This window comes from Macaca thibetana, chromosome 6 (genome assembly GCF_024542745.1).
Source record: "Macaca thibetana thibetana isolate TM-01 chromosome 6, ASM2454274v1, whole genome shotgun sequence".
NCBI lineage: Eukaryota > Metazoa > Chordata > Mammalia > Primates > Cercopithecidae > Macaca > Macaca thibetana.
Window position 1 is genome coordinate 160,036,355 of NC_065583.1, and position 25,631 is coordinate 160,061,985.

Below are 25,631 nucleotides of genomic sequence, written 5' to 3' on the forward strand. Positions count from 1 at the left end.
GAAGTGAGGTGCACCAGCATTACCCATGCAGATAAGGACTATACCTCAGGGAAAATGGCAGAGCAATAGTATGGAAGGACATTAGGGAGCAGAGGTGCTCTGCCAACTGGAACTGGCTGGACTGTTAGTGAAGTAAATTGAAGCCATTGTGTTGTGATGTTTTAGTTACAGTAACCTAGCTTATAATCTGATAAAGAGTAAAAATTCATGATAATGCTAATATGATCTGGCATAATTCAAATTTAGCTGGAATTGGCAATTGCTGTCTCTTATCTTCCCTTTGCCCCGTTCTCAATCTGAAGTGGGCTAAATTTTTTGTTTTGTTATGTTTTGTTTTAGATGGAGTCTCACTCTGTTGCCTAGGCTGGAGTACGGTGACACAATCTTGGCTCATTGCAACCTCTGCCTCCTGGGTTGAAGTGATTATCCTGCCTCAGCCTCCCAAGTAGCTGGGATTGCAGGCGCACACCACCATGCCCAGCTAATTTTTGTATTTTTAGTGGAGACAGGGTTTCACCATGTTGGCCAGGCTGGTCTCGAACTCCTGATCTCAGGTGATCCTGCTTCAGAGTGCTGGGATTACAGGCATGAGCCACCATGCTTGGATAGAAGTGAGCCAAATTCTTATACAGGGTTGGGTTTGGGGACAGTTAGGAAGTGCTTCCTTCATGATCATTCAGGACTTTCTCAGGTCAATATTTTCAATATTGTCCCTTTTATTAATTTCTTTTGGAGACTATACAGACAGAAAAATAATATTTTTCCTTCACCTCATATGGCAACTTCACAACATGCCAGCTAATTCTTTGACATTTCTTCCCTGGAGAAGTGGAGTCTGTCTCGCCTTGATATTGGGCTGGTCTTTATTACTTGTTCATATCCAATTAAATGCAGCAGAAATACAGTTCAGCTCCCAGTTGGCTTCCTTGGACTCTCGGCCAGTGTAAGAAATCTGATGACGCCAGGGAGTCATGCTATGTGGGATCCCAGGCCACATGGAGAGATCACATGTAGGCTGTCTGTTTGATGTCCCAGCTAATGTCTCAGTCAACATCTAGCACCAATTGCCAGCATCTGAGTGCACCATCTTGCATGTCCAGCCCAGTTGAGCCTTCAGATGACTGCTGCCCCTACCAACATCTCACAGCAATCCTGGAACAGACCCGAGCAAGAACTATCTAGATGAGGCCTTCCAAAATTCTTGACCCATGGAGTCCATTAGCATAATGAAATAGTTTTACAACACTAAGTTTGCGCAGCAATAGCACCTGGAACACCTCACTGTTACACCATCACGTACGTTACACGGTTGAATCTTGGATTCCACTTAAACACCTTGTGGTGGAGCTTTCCTGTCAATGTTGTTTTAAGGGCAAGGACTTTACATACATTATCATACCTTATTTAATCATCACAGCCCACCTAAGAAGTAGATACAATTATTATTTCCGCTTTACAGCTCAGGAATACTGGGCATAACAGCCCAAGGTCACACTGCTCTTAATTACTGTGCTTTCTATTGTCAGTGCTGGAACATGAGAGGCTTCAGGAGTCAGAATTTTAGACTTTCATGACATATTTGAACTGACCTCGGTCATTTCCCTCCTATCGTGGTTACACAGCAGAATCTGGGCATAAAGAAACTCAGCCATGGTATGCATTAGTAATTGACAGAGTAAGGTAGAAACATATTTCTCTAAGTGTGTGTGCTAGCCACTGTGCTACTCTGCAACGTCAAACCGTTTTCAACTCCTTAAAAAATTCTTTGGTATAAACTGTTATTTACTGAGTAAGCATGATGCATTTCTTTAGAGGAAAAGAATGAATCTATATTTAGCATATACCTAAACCTATATTAAAAGCATTAAAACTATATTCAAGAATACATTTATTTAAGAATCTGTGCTTCTTAAAAAAAACCCTACATTTTAAATTTCGTTGAATAGGACTTCTAAGTTGTGAATTGAAAGCATTCTGCTTTATTATTAATCACCACATTTGGTATTCCAATCTCATATACCATTCTCACTTGGGGTAACGTGTCTCAGACATGTTGCCCTACCCTAGTTTACTCATTTTCTAAACAGCATCTGCCAATGTGGAAAATGAGACTACTTATAAAGGTGAGAGATTTTAGCTTTTCTAAAAAGATTTTTGTAACGCTTAGTGCCAGAGAATGAGAATATTAAATTGACAGTAAATAGAGTAAATGGAAACTATTTTAACATTTATGCTTGAAACGTGACTCCAGTTTCAAGACTTTTTTTTTCTTTTTCTAATTCAAGTAAATGAAACCTATTTGGATAATTCAGTAATTTATTCTTTTTATTCATCTTGAATGTTGGGGGGATTTTCCCTAGAAATAAACACAAATATATAGAGTAGGTAACAATTCAGTAACATAAAATCTAAAACAAAGAACTTATTAAGTGATGGATATTGTATGTGATTTACACATGCAAACTCATTAAGTCCTCACCACAACTTCTAGGAGGTAAATAATATATTATCCCCATTTTGTAAGTGGGGAAACTAAGGCATAAAGAAACTTCCATAGTTACTAAGTAGCAAAATTGGGGTATGAATCCAGGTAGTTAGGATTCTAGGTCTGCACTCAACACTGCACTAGCAGTTCTTACATTTTTGGGTCTCAGATCCCTTTCACACTCTTTAAAATACTGAGGACTGTGATGAGCTTCGTTTTTGTTGGTTGCATTTATTGATATGGTATTAGAAATTAAGATGGAGAAAATTAGAAAAGGTTTAACTCATTTAAAAGTAATAAAACCATTGCATGTTAACCTTAATATATTTGTATAAAAAACAACGATATTTCCTTAAAAAAAACTATAGTGAGATGAGTGGGTTTTTGTTTTTTTAAACATTTTTGCAAATTTCTTTAATATCCAGCTTAACAGAAAACAACCGGATTTTCATATCTGCTTCTGCATTCAATTTGTTGTATAATACATGTCATGCCAACCCTGGAAACTTCGCTGTCCTCTGATAGGAGAACAAAGGCGAAACGGGCAAATAACATATAATTATTAGTATAAAAATTGCTTCGGCTTTGCAAAGCCCCTGAAAGGGTCTTAGGGACATGCAGGCATCCTGGGATCATACTTTGAGAACGATGGCACTACACTTTACTGCCTCTGAGTACACAGGGAGAATGTCTTGGTTGAATTTTAAGTGTTCCTTAAGAAACAGTGTTTCTTCGAGTAAATTCCAGCCTGCTGTGGTAGAAGGAGCAGAGGCTGAGTAGCCAGAGACAGGGGTGCAACCCTAGTTCCGTGCGTGGGAGCTCTTGACCTTCACTAAGTTCTCTCCATCTCAGGTTCCTTATCTTTAAAATGAGGCTCATTACCAATCCCTTCCAGGGTCATCACAGGCTTTCCAAAAATTATGTGATAAGGTGGCTAACAGGTGCTGACACAAGAGGATGTCTGACCAAGTGTAGCTTTTATTTCAGATAGACTAACGACGGCCAGGGAGGAAGGAGAGGGACCACGACCAGCAAAAACGGAAGGAGAAAAGAGCTACCAAGGACGGATCCACAAACTCTCAGCTGGAAGCCTTTCAAGCCAGGTGTTTAGAGACTCAGATGTTTGGACTTTTAGGAATTTATTGGGGTGCATATACTGTAGATAATGTCAGACCTCCTTAAGACTTGGAGGACCATCTGATAATCAAACACATTTATACTTCTAGAGAGGGATATATTTCACTCATACCAAGGCCTAGAAATAGCCTTCTGTCTGGCCAGATTTTGATGCCAAAAGATTTACAAAAAATATTTCAGTGTTCAGAACTCTGGGATTTGGGACTGTAGATGAGGGATTGTGGACCTTATTGAGCTTCTGTGCCAGCACCAAGCTAGGGATTGTGCCCACGCCCTTTCCTTTCATCCTTTCAACTCCATGAGCAAGAAGCAGACATCTAAGGATCTGGAGAGATCTTTGCCACAAGTGTTTGCCTTGCAATCAACTTTAGAGGACCCCAGGGTTGGAGCAGTGGCCTCTGGCTTTCTGATTATGGCTGTTGCCTGCAATTTAAAGTCCTAGTGTTCATTTTGTTTGAAGAGGGATGGAGGAGGAGTTAGACATGTGGACTCTGTGTGTGTGTGTGTGTGTGTGTGTGTGTTTCAAGATGAACCCAATAGCATCAACAAATATCTGAATGAGGGTACAGAAAGTTTATATTAAACTTGTTGAAAATCCACCTAGTCATGAACCTAATTTCCTGAAGAATAAATGTAAGGTGAGATGATATATTTTGGATACCAATAATAGAAATTGAACAAATGAAAACATTTCAAAATCTGCCTAAAAAAGCCGCAACTGATTGTTTTCATGTTTATAATCACAGAGAAACAAGCCCTAAAGTTGCCTGAAGATAAGTCCTGGCTATGAATTAATGTTGAACAACATGAAAAGATTACAGGTACTTGGAAACAAACTTCTGAGGAACTCATCAGAATTTCGAATTATGCAAGTATTACGAGAATACTTGAGAATTTCAAAATCATTTTAACTATCAATTTCTGTGGGATTTTATAATAATTTGCAGCTTCAATGACAAAATAATTTAAAATGATGTTTTCTAAATCTACTTACACAATTATTCTGACTTTATAGGAAATAAATTACATTTATTTGGACATCTATACATGTCACACACATTAATAGGTATTTTGTGGATTTCAACTTAAATACTTACATATTTCAAAATTGTAACCTCTTTAAGTTTGTCACTGTCACAAACTTGGCTTCATGGTACTTCAAATGTCCTCTTCCCAGCCAAAAAGCAGAAAATGATGTTTGTTAAAAGGCAGGGAAGTAGAAAAATAACTTTTTATAATACCTGTATCCAGTTAAGTAGATATGGCTGCTCTAGTGAGTTGAGATGACTTGATTTTTCTCCTTTCCCCTCCCCTCCTCTCCCCTTCCCTTCTTCCTTCCTTCTTTTCTTTCTTCCTTCCTTCCTTTATTCTTTCCTTCCTCTTTCTTGTTATTTTACCCTCCAAAAGTGGGTTTTAAAGTTTCTATATACAATAAATCACTGCTACTTTATTGCCTTTGTCATCTAGAATTCCTTCAGGAACCGCAATTACAATTGCAACAATTAGTTGAACCCAGGGCTTTTCCCAGGATTCCTGGAAACTAGGGTGTGACAGTAAAGCTGGGCTCATGGACGCCTATCTGACGCGCTTACTGTGGACATGAACTCACTGCACGTGCTGGTAGTGGATGTGGTGGTGTGCAGCCCCCACCTCCCCTCCAGGACTCAGGCACTCATTTGCCCAGCTGCCAGGAGTGCTGGCTTTTGTTTTCTCACAGATGAGTCTGTCTTTGGGAATCCCTCCCTTAGCAGAAGAGAGCTGCCCTGCCCAAGGCCCTACCCCTTCTGCCGTTGGGGTTTTGGGGGGCAGCATGCATCCTGTGGCTGGCTGGCCCCTTGCCTTGTCTAGACGACTCTGACAGCAATCCATGGGAATTGCTGAAGGCCTTTATTGCAACCGAGTCATAATTCAATTTCTCCCTCTATGGAATCCTTTTTCTCTTACTTCCTTATAGGTATTGATCCTAAAAGCACGCCCCAGTAAAAGTCCTGCATGTAAATCTCCACCTCAGACCCTGTTTCTCAGGTAAGCATACTTAAAACCACTGGTGCTAGGAATGGTCCGAGGAAGGAGACTCTAAAATGGAATGTGGAGCTGGGTCACCAGCTGACTGGCCACCAGGGAGGACACCCTCACTAGGGGTGGGTGGGTGGATTACCTACAGCCCCTGGCAGGCTGTAACTTTGCAATTGCTGCAACCTTCACTGTGGTGTACCTGCTGGAAGGCAATGCATTGGTAGGTCTAGTATCTGAGGTGTCTAGGGGTTCAGGGGAAGTGGTGATTATAAGTACAATAGAATTGGATGGCTGTTTCTGAGTGCTATAAAATGAATTAGAGAAAGGGGATGAAAGGATACAATGATTAATCACCAATTTAAGTCTAAGTGTGAAAGCCGGAGGGCGTATGGCAGTTTATAAAGAGATTCTCATCTCGGGCAGCCAGAAGTAGAAAAAAGCCAGGATCAAGCCTATAACTTAATTATAAGGCCAGGAGGGCTCCAGAGAAGGTTAAATTTTTCACCCCCAGCAAGTGTGCTATATCAAGGTCAGGACCCTGACTGGGAAGGAGTGAGATGCCGAGACTTGGAATAAGGATATATGTGTTTCTGCACCAAAAATCTCGAATCCTCAGATTCCCCTGAACCCTCTGGGCTCACTGCTCCCTATTAAAAGCTAGTGCTACCGTTGCTTGAAGACAGTGCAGGAGGTTTTTCTTGCAAGATGCAAGAAACATTTCTTGCAGCATGTTCTTAACTCAGGGTTGATCCTAACTCCATTCCTGGACACTAGGCCAGTAAACAGAATGGGGATCAGCAACTGCATTCTCCTGGCCAAATCCAGCCTGCAGTCTATTTTGGTAAATAAAGTTTTGGTGGAATACAACCATATCCATTCAATGACACATTGCCTATGGCTGCCTTCCTGCTACAATGGGAGAATTGAGTAGTCATGACAAAGTCCATATGGCCCACAAAACCTAAAATGTTTATGATCGGGTTCTTTACAGGTAAAGTTTGCTGACCCCTGAACTAGAGTCAAGTACAATGAAACTTGACAGGAGAAGTGCTGATTGTGATAAGGAAGGAAAAAATAGACACCAAAGAAGATGCAACACTGAGTCAGCAAGTACTAGCAGGAGTGGAAGAATATATATGGGATGAATCCTGAAGGGCCTCGGTTAAGAAGAATGCAATATATAGTTGGATACTGGAAACTTTATCTACATGGGAGCACTCCCCTGAGATAGAGAATTTAGCACTCTGCTTGGTTGACTCTTGGGGTCTCTTTGTTGACTCTTTTCTTTCTTAGAAATGCAGTGATCAACTATATGGAGGAGATATGTGAGAAATGCCTTAGCAGATGATGAAGAAAGAGATCAAAAGGCTCAGAGAAGCAGGAATGCTATGGTGGATATACAGTCAGCTCTCTGTATCTGTGAGTTCAACCAACCTCGGACTGAAAATATTCAGTTTTTGGGAAAAAAGTGGCATCCCATACTGAACACGTACATACATTTTTTTTCTCCTTGTTGTGATTCCGTAGTCAGTACAGTATAGTGACTATTTACATAGCATTCACATGGTATTAGGTATTATAAGTAATCTAGAGGTGATTTAAAGTGTAGGGGAGGGTGTGTGTAGGTTATATGCAAATCCTAGGCTATTTTATATCACAGACTTGAGTATCTACAGATTTTGGTATCCAAGGGAGGTTCTGGAACCAATCCTATATGGATGCTGAGGGACAGCTGTACACTGGTTCTCCCTATCCATGGTTTTGCTTTCCACAGTTTGTTTACCCACAGTCAACTGTGGGCTGAAAATATTAAATAGAAGATTCCAGAAAGAAACAATTCATAAGATTTAAATTGCACATTGTTCTGAGTAGTGTGATGGAGTCTTGCACTGTCCCCCACAGGATTTGAACTGTCCTTTTATCCAGTGGATACACACTGTCTACACTTCCCTCCAGTTAGCCACTTCACCATCTCGGTGATCAGATCAACCATCCAAGTATCGCAGTGCTCGTGTTCAAGGCACCCCCATTTTACCTAATAATGGCCCCAAAGCACAAGAGGGGTGATACTGGCAATTCAAATATGCCAAAGGGAAGCCATAAAGTGCTTCCTTTAAGTGAAAAGGTGCAAGTTCTTAAGGAAAAAAAAAATTGTATGCTGAGGTTGCAAAGATCCATGGTAAGAACGAATTTTTTACCTGTAAAATTGTGAAGAAGGACAAATAAATTTACGCTAGTTTTGTGGTTATACTCAAACTGCAAAAGTACCACAGTGCACGTATAGGAAAAAACATCATGTGTATGGGGCTTGGTACTATTCACAGTTTCCGGCATCCACCTGTGGGATGGCCTTGGAACGTATTTCCAAGGGGCAATGTGTCCATGAGAAACTCAATGGTGGCTATCCCCTCCAGGGAAGGGCTGATACTGTAGACCGTGCTGGGGTTCTATAGAACTGGGATCTCTAAAAGCAATGGGGATGGTAAGATCCCAGATTGGTAGAGGCCAGGTGGCAGACCATAGGTAGCAGACCAAGAAGGATGCAATTATTATCATAAATGGAAAGGTTGGGGTGGCAGCCAGGGGTCCTCACCCATAGAGAGCTATGGAGATGGTTACTAGATCACAATGTTATTAAGGGTAAGATACAGGGGCACATAAGAATAATGCTAACACTTCACTGAAGAGTCATGGCCAATTTCCAGATCTGAGCCTGTCCTTTGACCCAGAACCTGTTGACTAGAGAAGTTGGTTTGAGGAGGGAGCCTGCTATACTATGGTAAGTGCATATGATAACAATTCCCCCAGTGTTTACTTGAAGGGATCTGTGGCCATTTACTTAACTGTTAACTGTTCAATGGGAAAAAGGGCAATCCTAGATATTTCCAGGACTCTTGGGCATGGTCCAAACTCCACTGATCTTCAGGAAGTTTTGTTTCATCCAGGCCCCTTGCTGAAGTGGGAGCTTATGAAGAGTAAGAAATAAGTCCAGACCCAGTCGATTTCACAAGGGATTCTTTGGCTCCATGGATCCACCTGGTGGTCATTTCTTCAGTCTCTGGATGTATAATTGAAATCCATAGTAGTCAACAGAATCTTCTCATTAGTTCCTCGGTTTGTAGGGCCAACCAGTATGGTCTGTAGTGAAGAGGGCTACATAGAAGCCTCTGAAACTTTCTTACCATGGCCAAGAGAATAAATAAAAACAATATGACATCCAGGGAAATGGCCAAGAAATCTGGCACTCTAAACATGCTCAACACTACAAGTGGTCCCCATCATGTCCCCATTTAATTATCATTCTGTCCCCCTTCAGAACCGGGGTCCTAATAATTGACAGCGGATCTCCATGAAGTCAAGTGATTACTTAATATATCTATTACCACTACCAAATGTCCAAGCTTCTAGCAACAGAAACCAACACTGAACTCTTCAACAAACACAGTCCCCAGAGGAGACTAACCAGCCACTTGTTAGCAACTTGATTACATAGGATCCCTTTTAATCTGGAAATGTCAGTAATTGATTTTGACTGGTATTGACACATATTCCAGAGATGGCTTTACCTTTCCTACCAACAGGTCCCAGGCAGCATGACCCCTACAGGCTTGCAGATTATAAGATAAACTGACTTGGAATCCTGCATTACGTGACTGTGGACCACTGGCCCCATTTTATAGCAAAGGAAGAACAACAATGGACATATGATAGGATCTACTGGTCTCATCCCATAACACCATCCAGAAACTGCCTATCTACTAGAGTTTTTTTAGTTTTTTAGTTTTTTAGCACAGCTAAAGTGCTAGCCTGCAGATGATGTGTTGTAAGGACAGGGTGGCATTGAACCAATGTCCATTATATAGTGCTATGTTTCCAGTAGGTGGGATTGATGGCCTCAGGAAACAATGATTGGGGCCTGGTGTGGTGGCTCATGCCCGTAATCCCAGCACTTTGGGAGGCCAAGATGGGTGGATCACTTGAGGCCAGGAGTTTGAGACTCACCTGTCCAACATGGTGAAACCCCGTCTCTACAAAAAATACAAAAATTAGCCAGGCATGGTGGAGTGTTCCTATAGTCCCAGCTACTCGGGAGGCTGAGGCAGAGAATCAATTGAACTGGGAGGTGGAGGTTGCAGTGAGCCAAGATTGTGCCACTGCACTCCAGCCATGTGGCAGAGTGAGAAAAGAAAACAATAAGAAAACAGTGATTGGAAGTAGGTCTGGCTCCACTACCATTACTCCCAATGACCTGCTTGAGGAATTTGTGCTTGCTTGCCTCGCACATCTAGTCTCTCCTGGGTCCTTATCTCCAAGGGGAGAATGCTTCTACCAGGGAACACGGCAAGAATTCCATTACACTTTAAGCTCCAGCTGCTGTCCAGTCGTGATCACAGCCACCCAGGTGACTCATTAGGTTGTCTCTTGGTACCCCCTTGCCAGATCTTCATGGTAAATTAGCAAGTACAGTAGCCATGGGTGGAACTTGGTTATGCCACCAAGCATGGTGACGCAGGGCTCAGGGTCCCCTGGGATGAAAATCTGGTTATCCCACCAGGTAAGCCACCCAGACAACAGCAGTGCTGTTTAAAAGTGTGATAGTAGAGGAGGGAGACCATGACACCAGATGTAGTCACTGAAAGGGGCTGAGATTTGTCCCAATAACCTTCCTCTTACCAGTTTCCAAAGAAAAATAGATCATCGAGAATCCTATGGAGCTATTCTCAGAGGGGATGAAGTTACTACATGAAGGAGGGAGGCTAAAGGTAGGGGCTGCAATGTGAGGGGAGATACTCCCCACATGTCTCCTTCAGGATCAAAACTTTCATTTCTAAGCAGTCAGAAGAGTTGGTTTCTCACTCCTGCAAAAGTACTCATCCGTGAGTCCCTCTGGCGATTGACTCTTGGCCAAAAGGAACTACTTTTTCCAATACCCATTTCTGTGGGTATTGGATTTATGTGAGAATACAAGGGCCTCGCCCCCTTGCCTAGATTATGAAAGCTCTGAAGGGCCTTTCTGCTTGGTCTTTTCTTGGTATCTGCCATAGCCTCTTGCAACCGCATCACAGTTCTACTTCTCCGTGTGCCCAATCCTGCTTCCCTCACCCCTCCCAGGTGATGTTTCTGAGAACATTCCCCAATAAAGCTCCTGCATGTAACTTTCCATCTCAGAGTCTGGCTCCTGGGAACCTGTCCTGAGAGTGTGACCTGCTTTAAGCATCTTATAAATGCCTCTATTTTCCTAATTGTTATAATTACGGGGTTAAAAACAAACCAGTGATTAAGTGCAAATAATTTTTTCCTCACAAACTGAAAATTAAAATATTCAGTAGTTTCATTCAGCTGAACATATTTTACTGGACACGAAGGGCTTTGTTTCTTTGGGGAGTCAACTCCACATAGCATCTTCCCTTTAATGAGCTTTTGGCGTTTCAATCATTTATTTTTAATCAAGTTTTAAGCCACTGTTTAGATGTTTCCAAAGTATTTTTACAATGTAGTATGTTTTTAAAATTAGGTCTCCATCTGTCATTATATGGAATGTGTGTGGGCATTAGTGAATGGACTTATTTTTACCCTCTGAACGCTATTAGTTTGCTTAACCGTATCCCTGGAAAAGAAGTGTCACTACAAGTGATCTTTTCTTCCCTTCACTCACAATTAATTTTGCTTTGTTTTGTGATCCAAAGCTTCAGGTTTTCAAAAAACCAAATCAGCACCTTAACCTGTTTAAAGAGGAACACAGAAAATTGTTCTGCAGAATTTATGTTCTCTTTCCATCTTCAAATTATTTCATTGCCACAACAAAGAAGTTCACTGAGCATATCACAGACCTCTTCATTCTGAATTTCTTAGATTGATAGTTTTCATGCTCCTTCTATTAACACTTAAATTGGTGATGGTGTAAGGTGCCAAAAAATGTAGAAGATGATCAGTCTTTTATTTTAATCACCAATTTCAAAACTAATCAGATAATACTGGAGTGATTCCATTTCAAATGCAGATCAGAAATCAGCACATAATATATGTAGTAGGATTTTCTCACAGATCTTTTTATAGTTATTTCTTCCATATCTTTCTAGTCCTGGCATATATGGAATTTCTTTTCTATAGGTTTTGATGTACTCATATGCATCACTTTTTAGGGTTATTATTATTATTATTATTATTATGGAATGTTCCAAACATACAGAAAGTAGAGAGAATAGGATAATGAACCTTCATGGACTCATCTCTCAGCTTCAACAGCTGTCAACAATTTGCAACTCTTGTTTCATCTACTCATCTCCGCCTCCTCTCTCCTTCCCACCACACATACAACACACACACACACACACACACACACACACACACACACTTTTTTTCCCTGGAATATTTGAAGCAAATACTAGATATCATATTATTTTCTTTGTAAATTCTTTATATGCATTTAAGCAGCAAGACTTAAAAAAATAACCACCTAGGTATTATCATACCAAACAAATAACAAAAATACCCCAAATATTCTAATACCAATTCATATTCAAATGTCTTTAATTGTCTTAAAGTTGTTCTTTTACGGTTGGCCTATTCGAATAATATTAATAATAATATCTCTTAGCTATTTCAGTCTACATCGTCCCTCCTCCTTGCTCCTCAATTGTTTTCATGCCATTGAATTTGTTAGAAAAATCAGATTATCCTTTAGATCTACATTCTAGATTTGCATAATTGTTTCTCTGTGATGTTTTTAACTTGTTCCTCTGTTTTTTCTATTTCCTATAAACTGATAGTTAGGTTTGAGTCTTAAATTGATTAAGGTTAAAATGCTTTTTAGATTATAATATTTCTGATGCTATGTACTTCCTGTGGAATCAGACCATGAACTGGTGACGTCCGTTTGCTCCACTTTTGATAATGCCAGGAATCAGTACTGGTGATGTCACGATGCTCCATCCTCTAAAAGTTGCCCGTAAGTATTTCACCTGTGATTTTAACATTCACTGATGACCATTGCCAGATCCAGGGTTTCATGATGGATTGAAATGACAATTTTCTTAATCTGTCCTTCCTTCTGCATTAGTTACCCATAATTCTTCTATAAAGACTTATCCTTATCAAGTATTTGGCTGCCCTGAGTTACAGTTCGTACAAGAAAGACAGGATAAATTCTTGATTCTTTCTATGTATTTATCAATTTTCAGAGTAATGAGTTGGTGCTCTTATAAGTAAGTTTTTAAAAAGTATCATTATGAACTCATTGATTTTTATGTTTAATGATTTAACTGAGAGTGATTATGATTCTTTTGGGTAGTCGCATTGTGTCATTTTGGGATCGTTTTTCAAGTTGGTTTCCTTTTGACGTGACCTATTTAGTCTTTAGTAGCTTCTTGCTTTCTTGCATTTCAAGATGTCCCAGACTCATCTCGTACATTTCAGATTCCATACAGATTCCCCAAAAGGTGACTTACTGAGCCAAAAGCAATAACTATTTTTTTTTTTTTTTTGAGACGGAGTCTTGCTTTGTCTCCCAGGCTGGAGTGCAGTGGCCGGATCTCAGCTCACTGCAAGCTCCGCCTCCTGGGTTCACACCATTCTCCTGCCTCAGCCTCCCGAGTAGCTGGGACTACAGGCACCCGCCACCTTGCCCGGCTAGTCTTTTGTATTTTTTTGGTAGAGACAGGATTTCACCGTGTTAGCCAGGATGGTCTCGATCTCCTGACCTCGTGATCCGCCCGTCTCGGCCTCCCAAAAGAATAACTATTTTTAAGGTAGTTTGACATAGTGGAAGGGTATGGTCTTTGGAGGTAGGTAGGTTAGGGTTAGAGTCTCAGCTCCATTGCTTATGAGCTCTGGGGTTTAGAAAAGCCTTAACCTCCCAAAATGATGATAATAGGAACTCCTATTAGAAAGAGAAAGGTAATAACAGAAAATTGTTTTACTCTAGTGTAAGTGGAAAAAGCAGAGTTCACAATGATATAAAATGCATAAAGAAACTATTGTGATCAAATATGCTACAGTGTTAATGATGGCATCATCTGATGGTGGGAATACAGGTTATGTTTCTCTTTTTTAATGCCTTATACTGTATTTTTCTATATAACAAAGAATAGAAATAAAAAGATAAGTTTGTTCAAAGAAAAATAAGCCTCTACTGCAAATCCTATAGTGATGATTAAAATTCATTTAAGATATGATTCATGGCATATGCCTTTTGTATCTCTCATGGTCAATTGAATCCACTTTTCCTTTAACAAAATTTAATGTGAATTCTGTAATAAAGAAAAATATTGATGTAAGTGTACTCTGCCATCTGGTTCCTTTCTCTATGCCATGCCATATTGATTTCAATAGACCAGGTCAAAGCTGAGTGTTTCCTGCTTTCAAGGTTGACCTCTGAAGGCCTCCTACTGTTTCGCCTCCTTGCTCCCTGGGGAGAGCTGCTAAGTCTTTCGTTGACAGCTGAAGGCAGGATAAAATAAAATCTCCATTTGACATGCTTATAAATCATTTTTCCTATGGGACAAGATTGTTGGTGTTGGGTGCTCACTGAAAATCATCTTATTGATCAGAAAACTAAGCCAATTGGTTCTTTATTCACTTGAGGATTCAGATTGACTAATCAAAGATGAATTCATCTTGTAATCTTTTAAAACTATGACAAATGATTTAAAAAAACTTTTGTGGAAGATGTCTGCAGCAGTTTCTAATCTAAGATTCAATCTGATTTTCAGAAATGATACTTTGATCTTGGGGTTGAGGGTCATAATTTCCTCTTTAAAATGGACATTAAAATTCAGCACGCATTTGGAGTACAAGGAAGGGTGATGATCACAGATAAGTTTTTAAAATTTTTTTTCTATTTGTATATATCTTATTTCAAAAGGGAATTCTTGCTTTTAATTTTGGATACAGTGTAGGCTAAGTCCAACATTGTGGCATCTTGACTGTGGCGGCCTGTTCGATTAATCCTGAACAGTAAATTGCCTTTGGCAGGTCTTCAGGTAGCTGTGTAAGAAACAACAAGGAAAACAAAGGGTCCTGGTAATTGCAAACAACTGGTAAGGGTTGTTTTCTTTTCCTTTTCCTTCATGTTCTTCCTAATTGATGTGCTGATTTGGATATGAACCTATAGATGAGTCAAACCTAAGCATTCAGCATCGGGAGCACTGTCACTAAACGGGTAGCCTCATTCGACAACACATCCTTATCAAGCACTTGCAGGTACTCCATTGAATGTTAGAAATGCACTGATGATGGAGACATAGCACCGGCTCACAGGGACCTTCCAGCCTAGGCCGCAGGATTGGACATATGCACTTCGGTAGGTAAGAGAATAGCAGAGGCTTCACCAAGTATGATGTGGGAAGTGGGATGAGTGATGGTGGGGAGCCATTCCTCTGAGTGGTGTTTTAGTCAGGGTTCTCAGAGAAATTGAATCAACAGTATGTCTTTTCTCTCTCTCTTTCACTCTTTCTTGCTCTCTGTCTTCCTCTTTCTCTCTTGAGATTTATTTTTAGAAATTGGCTTATGCAAGTGTGGGACTGGCAAGTCTAACAACTGCAGGGCAGGTCAGCAGGCTGGAGACCCAGGAAAGAGTTGATGCTGCAGTCTATAGTCTGAAGCCTGTGCAGAGGCAGAATTTCCTCTTTCTTGGAGGATCTCAGGCTTTTTCTCCTAAGTCCTTCAACTGACTGGATGAGGCCACCCCCATTAGGGAGGGTACATTAGCTTTCCTTAAAGTCTACTGATGCAAATGTTTATCTCATCTACACACTGCCTTCACAGCAACAACTAGACTGATATTTGACCATGCATCTGGGCACCATAGCCCAGACAAACTGGTGCATAAAAAATTATCACAGATGGGGAGAGGCTTCATGGGGGAAAGCTGGTTAGGAGACATAAAAATACTCAAAGAAGCCTGAGAACAGGTCTTTAGCTGCTCCCAAAGTATCAAAATTGATGGCTCGTCAGAAATTGGAAGCCATCGACTAGAAAGACCTTTTTCCCAGCAACAGGTACATGAGTATGTGTTGTGTGTTGAACAGAAGGACCGAACTCCCACCAGAGGATCCAAGGAATGGGATTGATTTAGTCCTGGCCTCACCATGTCCCTTAAAAATGCCAGCTTATTTCTCTGCATATTTGCCTTATTATTTTTTTCATTGTTCTCTGGAGATTTATGATTTTCAACTTTTTTTTTTTTTTTTTTTGAGATGGAGTGCAGTGGCATAATCCCAGCTCACTGCAACCTTTGCTTCCTGAGTTCAAGTGATTTTCCTGCCTCAGCCTCCTGTGTAGCTGGGATTACAGGTGTGCACCACCATGCCCGGCTGATTTTTTTGTGTTTTTAGTAGAGATGAGGTTTCACCATGTTGGTGAGGCTGGTCTCAAACTGCTGACCTCAGGTGATCCACCCATCTCGGCCTCCCAAAGTGCTGGGATTACTGGTGTGAGCCACCATGCCCGGCCCTTTAATTATTATTACTTTTTTTAAGAGATAGATTTTGCTCTGTCACCCAGGCTGCAGTGCAGTGGTGAGATCACTGCTCACTGCAGACCCAACCCCCTGGGATCAAGTGATCCTCCCTCCTCAGCCTCCCCAGTAGCTGGGACTGCAGGTCTGCATCATCATGCCTGGCTATTTTCTTTTTTTTTTTTTTAGAGAGAGAGTCTCTCTATGTTGCTCAGGCTGGACTTGAACTCCTGGCCTCAAGCAATCCTCCTGCCTCAGCCTCCCATTGCACTGGGATTACATGTGTGAGCTACCATGCCTGGTCCCTTTCCCCCTTTAAAAATATAAGCTAAATAAATAAATAATAAGCATTTTATCTATTTAAACATCAATATTTTTAATATTCTAATTACGTACGGTTTACTTCCTGAATATGTAGTTCATTCCTATGACATAAATTCAAGATTCAAAAGGGTATACGGTGAAAGTAATTATCTCTCTCACTCCTGACTTCAAGCCACCTAAAGTGTTTCCCCAGAGGCAGCAACTATGATCAGATTGTTGATTTTGTTTTAGAGATATTCTATGATATATAAACAACCGAGTATAAATACTTAAAAAATGTACAATAAAATCTTGATATTTTTTTCACTTAAAATATTTTGAAGATTGTTCCACTTGAATCTTGTTAAAGCTGCCTTATTTTTTATGGCCTTGTAATATTGCATTGTGCAAATATACCGTAATTTATTTAGTCAATCCTCGTCTAGATTGTTGCAGGCTTATGCTAGTAAGACAATACGGACATAAATATCCTTGAACACACACTTTCCCCCACCAACCCCATTTATTTTTATTTATTTTTTTATTTTTTTATTTTTTTTTGAGACGGAGTCTCGCTCTGCCGCCCAGGCTGGAGTGCAGTGGCCGGATCTCAGCTCACTGCAAGCTCCGCCTCCCGGGTTCACGCCATTCTCCTGCCTCAGCCTCCCGAGTAGCTGGGACTACAGGCGCCCGCCAACACGCCCGGATAGTTTTTTGTATTTTTTAGTAGAGACGGGGTTTCACCGTGTTAGCCAGGATGGTCTCGATCTCCTGACCTCGTGATCCGCCCGTCTCGGCCTCCCAAAGTGCTGGGATTACAGGCTTGAGCCACCGTGCCCGGCCCATTTTTTAGGATATATTCCTAGAAGTAGGATTGCCAGGTCAAAGGGGATGTTCATTTGAAGTTCTGACATATTAGCAAATTGTTCTCCATAGAGGCCATGCCAATTTACACACCTACCACTGATTATTTTCAGCTCCAACTTTCAAATTTTAGAACACAACATCACATGGCATTTTTTCCAAGGATAGTGACGGGATTTTGGCTGATTCATTCTCTCCTTTTCCCTCATGGCCCTGGTGGCTGATCACAAGGATTTGGAAGTCAGCTGCCTGTGAATAGTCTGAGGAAAGAGAACAAAGTGAAGGCAACTTGTCCATAGAGGCACTGACCGCAGAGATTCACCTTATTACTCCCTGGACCTGGTTTAAATATAAAAATGTGGGTTTCCTCTTTGTGACTTGCCCATGTTCACTCAGCTCATACATAGGTGTCAGGAGTAGAACTTGAACTCCGCTCCAGAGCATTCTTGTGACCCTGGATGTCATAGATTTGTAAGCATGCCTGCGTGAGCTAAGCCATGCCCATCGTTTAGGACAGCACCTGGTACACAGCAAGCACTCAGCAGGGTCACTTATTGTAGTCCTCGCTCATTAGGAGGCAGGTGTGGAATGAATGAGGCAGGAGGTGCTGGAGGGGATTCGTAGTCTGGATGTTGCTGGGGCTGGGGGCTGAAGCATCAGAGATGGCTTGGATGACCTCCCCAGTCTCTCCAGCTGTGGAACTCAAACAGCTCCAGCTAGGAAGCTGTGTTTGAGTCATGGGGGCAGAGGAGCATTTTTCTTAATTGAGCGGGAGCTAATGAGAGCTGTATTTCTTTGAATCTGCCCATTGGATGAGAACAAACATTAATGACCACTGAGCTGGAAAGGCCAGATACAATTTACCAAATGAGAGAGCATCTTCCCCCATCAGTTATAAAACAGTGTGCAGAGGACCGGGGCATATTTTCCAACAGCGAAAGTCCATCAGCAGCTACAGGGTTAAACGCAGAGCGAAGGACCCATAAACTGGCAGCCACGTGTGAAGCAATTAGATGTGGCACTGCCCCCGCAGCCACGTTCCAGCAGCTGCCTCTGTTGGAGCTTTCAAGGCTCAGCAACTTGTAGGATGACAGAGGAATAATAATGCGCTGGTTTTCTTTGCGGACACAAAGCAGGCTGCATTGGGGGAACTCCTCTCTCCTGATTGTGGGAAGATTCAGAAGACATCCTCACCTGGGTCTTGAGGGAGGGGCAGAGCTAAGTTCTCCCTGGGTGGCACCTCTGACCAGCTCCCTCTGCCAAAACAGACTCCATAATCTGCTGATGGCCAAAATGAAGGACATTGGACATGCCTGGTGAGAAACCCAGACTCCAGTAGAAGTAATAGTGATCTGGTTGGCTTCCTCTCCTTTTGTTTTTAAAAGGGAAACCATCTATGTTGCTTAGGCTGGCCTCAAACTTCTAGGCTCATGTGATTCTCCTTCCTCGGCCTCCCAAGGAGCTGGGACTACAGGCACTTGTCACCATGTCCAGCTTCCTTGTTTTTAATGGTGCACGCAATCTACCATTTCACATTTTAGATCTCCCATTCCACCAAGTGCCCAGTTTTCACTCTACCTTGGTAGCCCAGAGAGTGTTCCTAAGTCACTGGGGCTCAGTGAAGTTGGTGGTCATTTGACTAGGTTAGCTTGGTTAATTCCTTCCCTTAAATGCCCATCATTTGAGGTATTAAGGATATTGATATAAGGTGAGAAGAGAACTGGTCAGGGTAATGTCTGGGCATAGAGGAAGAATGAAGGCAGAACATTACGGGGGTTCTCTTTCTCTTTTTTCTGACTATCTCCTTCGAGAGCTTGGAGCACGAGTGAGTCCCATCGACTGGCATTTTTAAGGGAGATGGTGAGGCCAGGAGTAAACCAATCCCATTCCTTGGATCCTCTGGTGGGAGCTTGGTCCTTCCGTTCAACACATAGCACATATTGACGTACTTGTTGCTGGGGAAAATATCTTTCCAGTGGATGGCTTCCTAATTTCTGATGGGCCATCAATTTGGATATGGCCCTGGGTGTGTGGTGTGTCTGAGTGGGCGGCACCTTCTCACCAGGAGCAAGCCTGACTGCCCTGTTTGCTCCATGCTCCTGGCCAAGCGGCCACTGCCGTCCCTGCCCCAAGGCCTCTGTGAGATCCTCCTCCACTCCACATCCTGAAAGCTGCTTGCTTTCAGGGTCCTAATGATGCCAAGAATCCTCTGAAATTTCTGGGAAGAGTGGTTTCGAAAGGGATGAGGGGCTCCTGTGTTACCCAGGCACCAGGAGCATGGTCGCCTGTGTGGCCGAGGCAGCATTGCTTAGTGTTTGAGTTGACCATCTCTCCTAGAATCTTGGTTCCACCTCTTACTCTGTGTCTTTGGGAGAACTACTTACCTTCTCTGTGCCTTGGTTTCCATATCTGTAAAATATGGATAATAAAAGTACCTACTATTATTATGTCATGAAAATTGAGTGATAGCATGTATGTAAAGTGATTAGAAAGGTGCCTTCATTGCCTTCTGTAGAAGGAGACCCCCTCTCCCGCCACCACAGCTGCCCAGTCTTTAACATTGCTACTTCATGTTCTTACGTGACTTCTTTCTAGGACTCAAATCTGGTCTGGGTGGGATGGGGTGGGGCAGGGAGGAAGGGGGAGGACAGCTGCCAGGTTGTCTCAGGCTCAGCCTCCTTTCTTTCCTTTGCGCACACGACTTCCCTCTCCTCATTCTGACACAGAAAACATTGATCAGTTCCCAAGCATATCAGTGTATGGACCTGGGTGCCCACAGGGGTCACAGCTCTGCAAACTGCATGTGTGAATCCAGCGGGGTCTTGCTGGGCCCCTCTGAACTGTCCCTGCAGGCCCATTTTACATCCATTGCAACCTTTTGTGGCTTTCTCGCCCACTAAAGCCTTCCTGCCATCTAAAACTAGTGCCTTGCGTTGGAATTTCTCTCCCAGGCATGTTGTCATGATCACCAAAATTACTCCCAAGCATTTGCAGATATTCTCAGTGCTACAATCAGTTTTCTGCCGGACACTGTCAGGCCCAGTCCAATATTTATCAGCTATGCCTCAAAAGACTGTTTCCTTCCAGAAGTCCTGTGTACGGGCAACACCGGTTTGTCCCTGAGTATTGAGTGACATTATGATTTGCGTGTCCCTCAGTGTTGGGTGGCATTAGGATCCTTGTGTGTCCCTCAGTGTTGAGTGGCATTAGGATCCTTGTGTGTCCCTCAGTGTTGGGTGGCATTATGATTCTTGCGTGTCCCTCAGTGTTGAGTGGCATTAGGATCTTTGCATGTCCCTCAGTGTTGCGTGGCATCAGGATCCTTGCGTGTCCCTCAGTGTTGAGTGGCATTATGATATGCATGTCCCTCAGTGTTGAGTGACATTATGATCCTTGCATGTCCCTCAGTGTTGGGTGGCATCAGGATCCTTGCGTGTCCCTCAGTGTTGAGTGGCATTATGATATGCATGTCCCTCAGTGTTGAGTGACATTATGATCTTTGCGTGTCCCTCAGTGTTGGGTGGCATCAGGATCCTTGCATGTCCCTCAGTGTTGGGTGGCATTATGATCCTTGCGTGTCCCTTAGTGTTGGGTGGCATTATGATCCTTGTATGTCCCTCAGTGTTGAGTGACATTATGATCCTGTGTGTCCCTCAGTGTTGAGTGGCATTAGGATCCTTGTATGTCCCTCAGTGTTGGGTGGCATTAGGATTTGCCTGTCCCTCAGTGTTTAGTGGCATTATGATCCTTGTGTGTCCCTCAGTGTTGGGTGGCATCAGGATCCTTGCAGCTGCAGAGCTCCTCAATCTCCTTCTGTCTAGGAGAGCATGGGCACTTTTGTCCTCTCTGTGCCCTGTTTTGACCCTGCGCATCTGCCCTGGTAGATGGAGGTGAGGACTATGACTATGCCTGATTTGCCGTTATTTATGGGAGGTGGATGTCAGTTATAATAATTTACTTTTTTACTAAGCCATCGTTGTTCCCTTCTGTTTCATCTTCAAATGAGATGCCCTTCTTTTATCTTCCCCTTTGACTTGTAGCTTCTCCCCTGCCTTCCCTTTCCTTTTACATTAAAATATTTATTGTTCATTCATCTCATAGTATGTGTTTGTACTCTTAGTATCAGCTGAATGAAACTGTTCAGCAAATAAAAATGGTCAATAATTTAAACATATACATTAACTAAATATAACTTTTATTTTAAAAATAGAAGTTTTTAAAAACTTATTAACTGAGCACTCCCTTTAAAGGATTGAGTCCTACAGTTTGGAGAAACGCACTGCTACCTCTGTTTTTGCATCTCTCTCCCTTCCTCTCCCCCTCCCTTTCTCTCTCTCTCTCTCTCTCTCACACACACACAGTGAATAATTGATGGTTATCAGAAATCTGTGACTTTTTTCAGCTGAACTGGGGTTTATAGCATAGAGATAAAAATATGGGCTATGATGATCCAAATTTTGGGACTGACTGCACTCACTAGCAATATGCATCTGGGAAACCCACTAGGTCACTCTCAGCCCCACTTTCCTCATCTTTAAAATGAAGACGTTTGGCTTCTGATTCTGTAAAGTCCCATCCACCCCTTATATTCCACAGCTCTCTGGATTCTGAAGACCAGGGCTCCAATTCACAGTGTCCATTAATCCAGGAGCCACAAAGGCAAGTGCTTATTTGCATAGAAATAGAATGCTAATCGGGTGCAGACAAAGCTCATCAGAATCAAGACGGCTGTCAGGGCAACACCCTTCTGAAGGTGCCCAGACAAGGCGAGCAGAAGCAGGAGAAATTAAATTTAGCTGGAGTAGTGGAGTACTATCAGTTATCGGCGGCCCTAGGCACGTTAAATGGCATCTGGCTTCTGAGTGCTTAGCAGGGGAGCTCTTATCGCTCCAGTCCTGGAATTTGGAACCATTATCTGTTAGAGCAGAGGGATTAAAAATAATGTCTGGGTCTGATGGACAGCGGTGAACAGTCAGCCACATGGTGCTGTTTATTGCCGGTGGAAAAGGAGTCTTGGCCGAGCGAAGCCAGGGGGCTGAGGTAGGGAGATTCCGAATCACCAGCAGATGACCAAGGTCACTTGGGAAAGTCTGGCCGACTTCTCTGTAGCTAAATTTTCATCTTCATTTTGTGAAGAGTTATCATCTGACTCTTGTCATTAAAATAAAATGCAATAAGGTGGCAACAGCCCTTTGGAAAATTATAAATACCCTTGACATGAGTTTGAACAGTGCGGGTCCACTTAGATGTGAATTTTCTTCCACCTCTGTTATCCATGAGAGAGCAAGACCAGCCCCTCCTCTCCCTCCCCTTCCTGCTCAGCTGACTCAAGGTGAAGACAACAAGGATGAAGCCCTTGAGGATGATCCACTTCTACTTAACGAATAGGACATAGACTTTCTTTTCTGTATGATTGTCTCAATAACATTTTATTTTCTCTAGCTTATTGTCAAGAATTCAGTAGATAACACACGTGAAGTACAAAATATGTGGTTAACTGACTGGTTGTGTTACTGGTAAGGCTTTGGTCAACAGTAGGCTATTAGTTAAGTTTTTGGTGAGTTAAAAGTTATACATGGATTTTCTAGTGCGCAGAGGGTCAGCCTCTTAGCCCCCATGTTGTTCAACGGTCAGTTGTGGTGTGAAAGTTGTCATAACAAAAATGGAGTCCCTTGTGTCAAAGCCTAGCAAATGGAGCTGGGGAAGGCCATGGAGGGCTATCTTGTACAATTTTCCTGATAATGGGAAGTATCACACGAAATGTTTTCTTTTTTTTTTTTTTTTTTTTTTGAGACGGAGTCTCGCTCTGTCGCCCAGGCTGGAGTGCAGTGGCGCAATCTCGGCTCACTGCAAGCTCCGCCTCCCGGGTTCACGCCATTCTCCTGCCTCAGCCTCCCGAGTAGCTGGGACTACAGGCGCCCACAACCGCGCCCGGCTAATTTTTTGTATTTTTAGTAGAGACGGGGTTTCACCGTGGTCTCGATCTCCTGACCTTGTGATCCGCCCGCCTCGGCCTCCCAAAGCGCTGGGATTACAGGCGTGAGCCACCGCGCCCGGCCACGAAATGTTTTCAAACTGCAGCTTACTACATGAGTCACTCAAGGCAAATTAGCAGCACAAAGACAGCTAGCCACTTATACAAGAACCCCTGCTTGTTTCAAAAACTGTCTCACTAGCCCAGTTCAAAACTACAAGGGCTTAACCATAACTCCAAGATTACAAGTCCGACCTAGCAACTACTGACACTTGTCAATAAGAATTTGCCAGCTCTTGTTAGATGACGCCAACACCAACGAGCTTTCTTTCAAAACAACTTGTATACCTTCCTCTCTCCCCAGTAAAACTCTAACTTTCCTTTGTTTTCTGGACATGCCAGAGACCACCCTGGTTTCTGTATCTGTCCAAAATTGTAATCCTATTTCTTTGGTCATTCCTAAATAAATCCTTTTTGCTTGGAGACTCACCTCTACGTGCTTTTATTTCAAGTTGACAGTACGATCCATACCAATAATCAATTTTCAGGCAACCAATGCTCAGCATTTATTATATGCTTGATACTGAGAATGGTAATAATAGCCAAGACTTATTAAGCACTTATTAGGTAGATGCTTTGTAAATACCATCGTTATCCCCATTGGGGAGTTTAGAAAACCGAGGCAAAGTACTTTGCCTGAGATCATAGCTGTTGCATGGCTGGGCTGAGGCTCCAATTCACTCTAGAACCTGCAATCTTAACCATAATTATACATGCCCTTTAATAATAATCACGGCCTTATTTAGAAATAAATCCAGTCTTTTATGTAATATATATTTCACTTATTTGAGACATTATAATCTTGATATATATTTTAGTTAATAAAGAATAAGCACATTTTCATGTCTTTAAAAATTGCTCCTTGGCATAATCAAAGGGTATATATTATAATGAAAGGAATTACTACAATCTAAATAGAAAGACAAACTTAGTTTCTTTCTATTACAAATAATTTTAAAAGGAAAATTTGTCTATAATTTGTATCATTTCTCAAAAGTGAAATTATTGTATAAAAGAGTATGTACGTTTATTTTAAATTTGAAAAATTACAGTCCAGATTTCTTCTTCTTTGAGATGGGGTCTTGCTCTGTCACCCAGGCTAGAGTGCAATGGTGTGATCTTTGCTCACTGCAATGTCCGCCTCCTGGGTTCAAGCTATTCTCCTGCCTCAGCCTCTTGAATAACCAGGATTACAGGCATCAGCCACCATGCCTGGCTAATTGTTGTATTTTTAGTAAGGATGAGGTTTCACCATGGTGGCTAGGCTGGTCTTGAACTCCTGACCTCAGGTGATCTGCCTGCCTCGGCCTCCCAAAATGCTGGGATTACAGGTGTGAGCCACCATGCCTGGCCCCAAATTTCAAGTATATCTAAAAGTAGGGAGAATGATGTTATGAATCCAGTGTTTCCATCACCAGCTTCAGCAATTATCAACACCTAGCCAATCTTGTTTCATTTATTCCCTCCCAACAGAGCAATTATTTTAAAGCAAGTCCCAGATGCTATCTCATCTATAGAGATTCCATTTTGTCTTTCTAAAGGATTGAGACTCTTTTTTAAAAAACCTGCAATATCATTGTCACATCTAAAAAAATTAACAACAATTCTTTAATATTGTCAAATACCTTGTCAGCTTACATTTCTTTGATTGTGTTATAAACAGTCATGTGCCATATAACGATGTTTCAGCTGATGAAGGATCACATATATGATGGGTGGTACTATAAGATTATAATACCATATTTTGATTTACCATCATGTTAAAATTTCCTACAGTACTCAGTACAGTAATACACTGTGCAGATTTGCAGTCTAGGAGCAATAATAGGCCATACCATCTAGCCTAGGTGCATTGTAGGCTATCCCATCTAGGTTTGTGTAAGTACACTCAATGATGTTTGCACAGTGACAAAATCTCCTAACAATTCATTTCTCAGAACATATTCCTGTTAAGCAGCACATGACTGTATTTGAATTAGTATCCAAATAAGTTCTATACACTGTGATTGGTTAACAGGTTTTCTAGATCTCTTTCTACCTAGCCCACCTCCCTACCTCCCCCTCACCATTTTCTTCTTTTGAGGAAACTGGATCATTTTTTCTATGGAGTTCAACAGTTGCTAATTGCATCACTAAAGTACATGATATGTTATTTTTTCCCTCATATTTCTTATAAATTGGTAATTACATCTAGAAATGACCAGACTCATACCCTCCAGGTTCAAGTCTTCTTTTTTTTTTTTTTTTTTTTTTTTGAGACGGAGTCTTGCGCTGTCACCCAGGCTGGAGTGCAGTGGCCGGATCTCAGCTCACTGCAAGCTCCACCTCCCGGGTTC

General features: G+C 42.0%; 1 protein-coding gene across 14 annotated transcripts in view; it reads right to left on the minus strand.

Annotated features, from left to right (window-relative positions):
• Positions 1 to 25,631, minus strand: part of BASP1 (brain abundant membrane attached signal protein 1) — a 1,209,505-nt gene that overhangs the window by 828,656 nt on the left and 355,218 nt on the right. Inside the window, exon 1 of one of the 14 annotated variants that reach the window (XM_050794728.1) lies at positions 18,287 to 18,290. The exons of 12 other annotated variants lie outside the window; for them this stretch is intronic. The gene's annotated coding sequence lies outside the window, so the exon portion shown is untranslated. Of the gene's footprint in view, positions 1 to 18,142; positions 18,148 to 18,286; positions 18,291 to 25,631 lie in introns of those variants that run through there. One more of the 14 variants, XM_050794757.1, reaches the window with a different exon arrangement.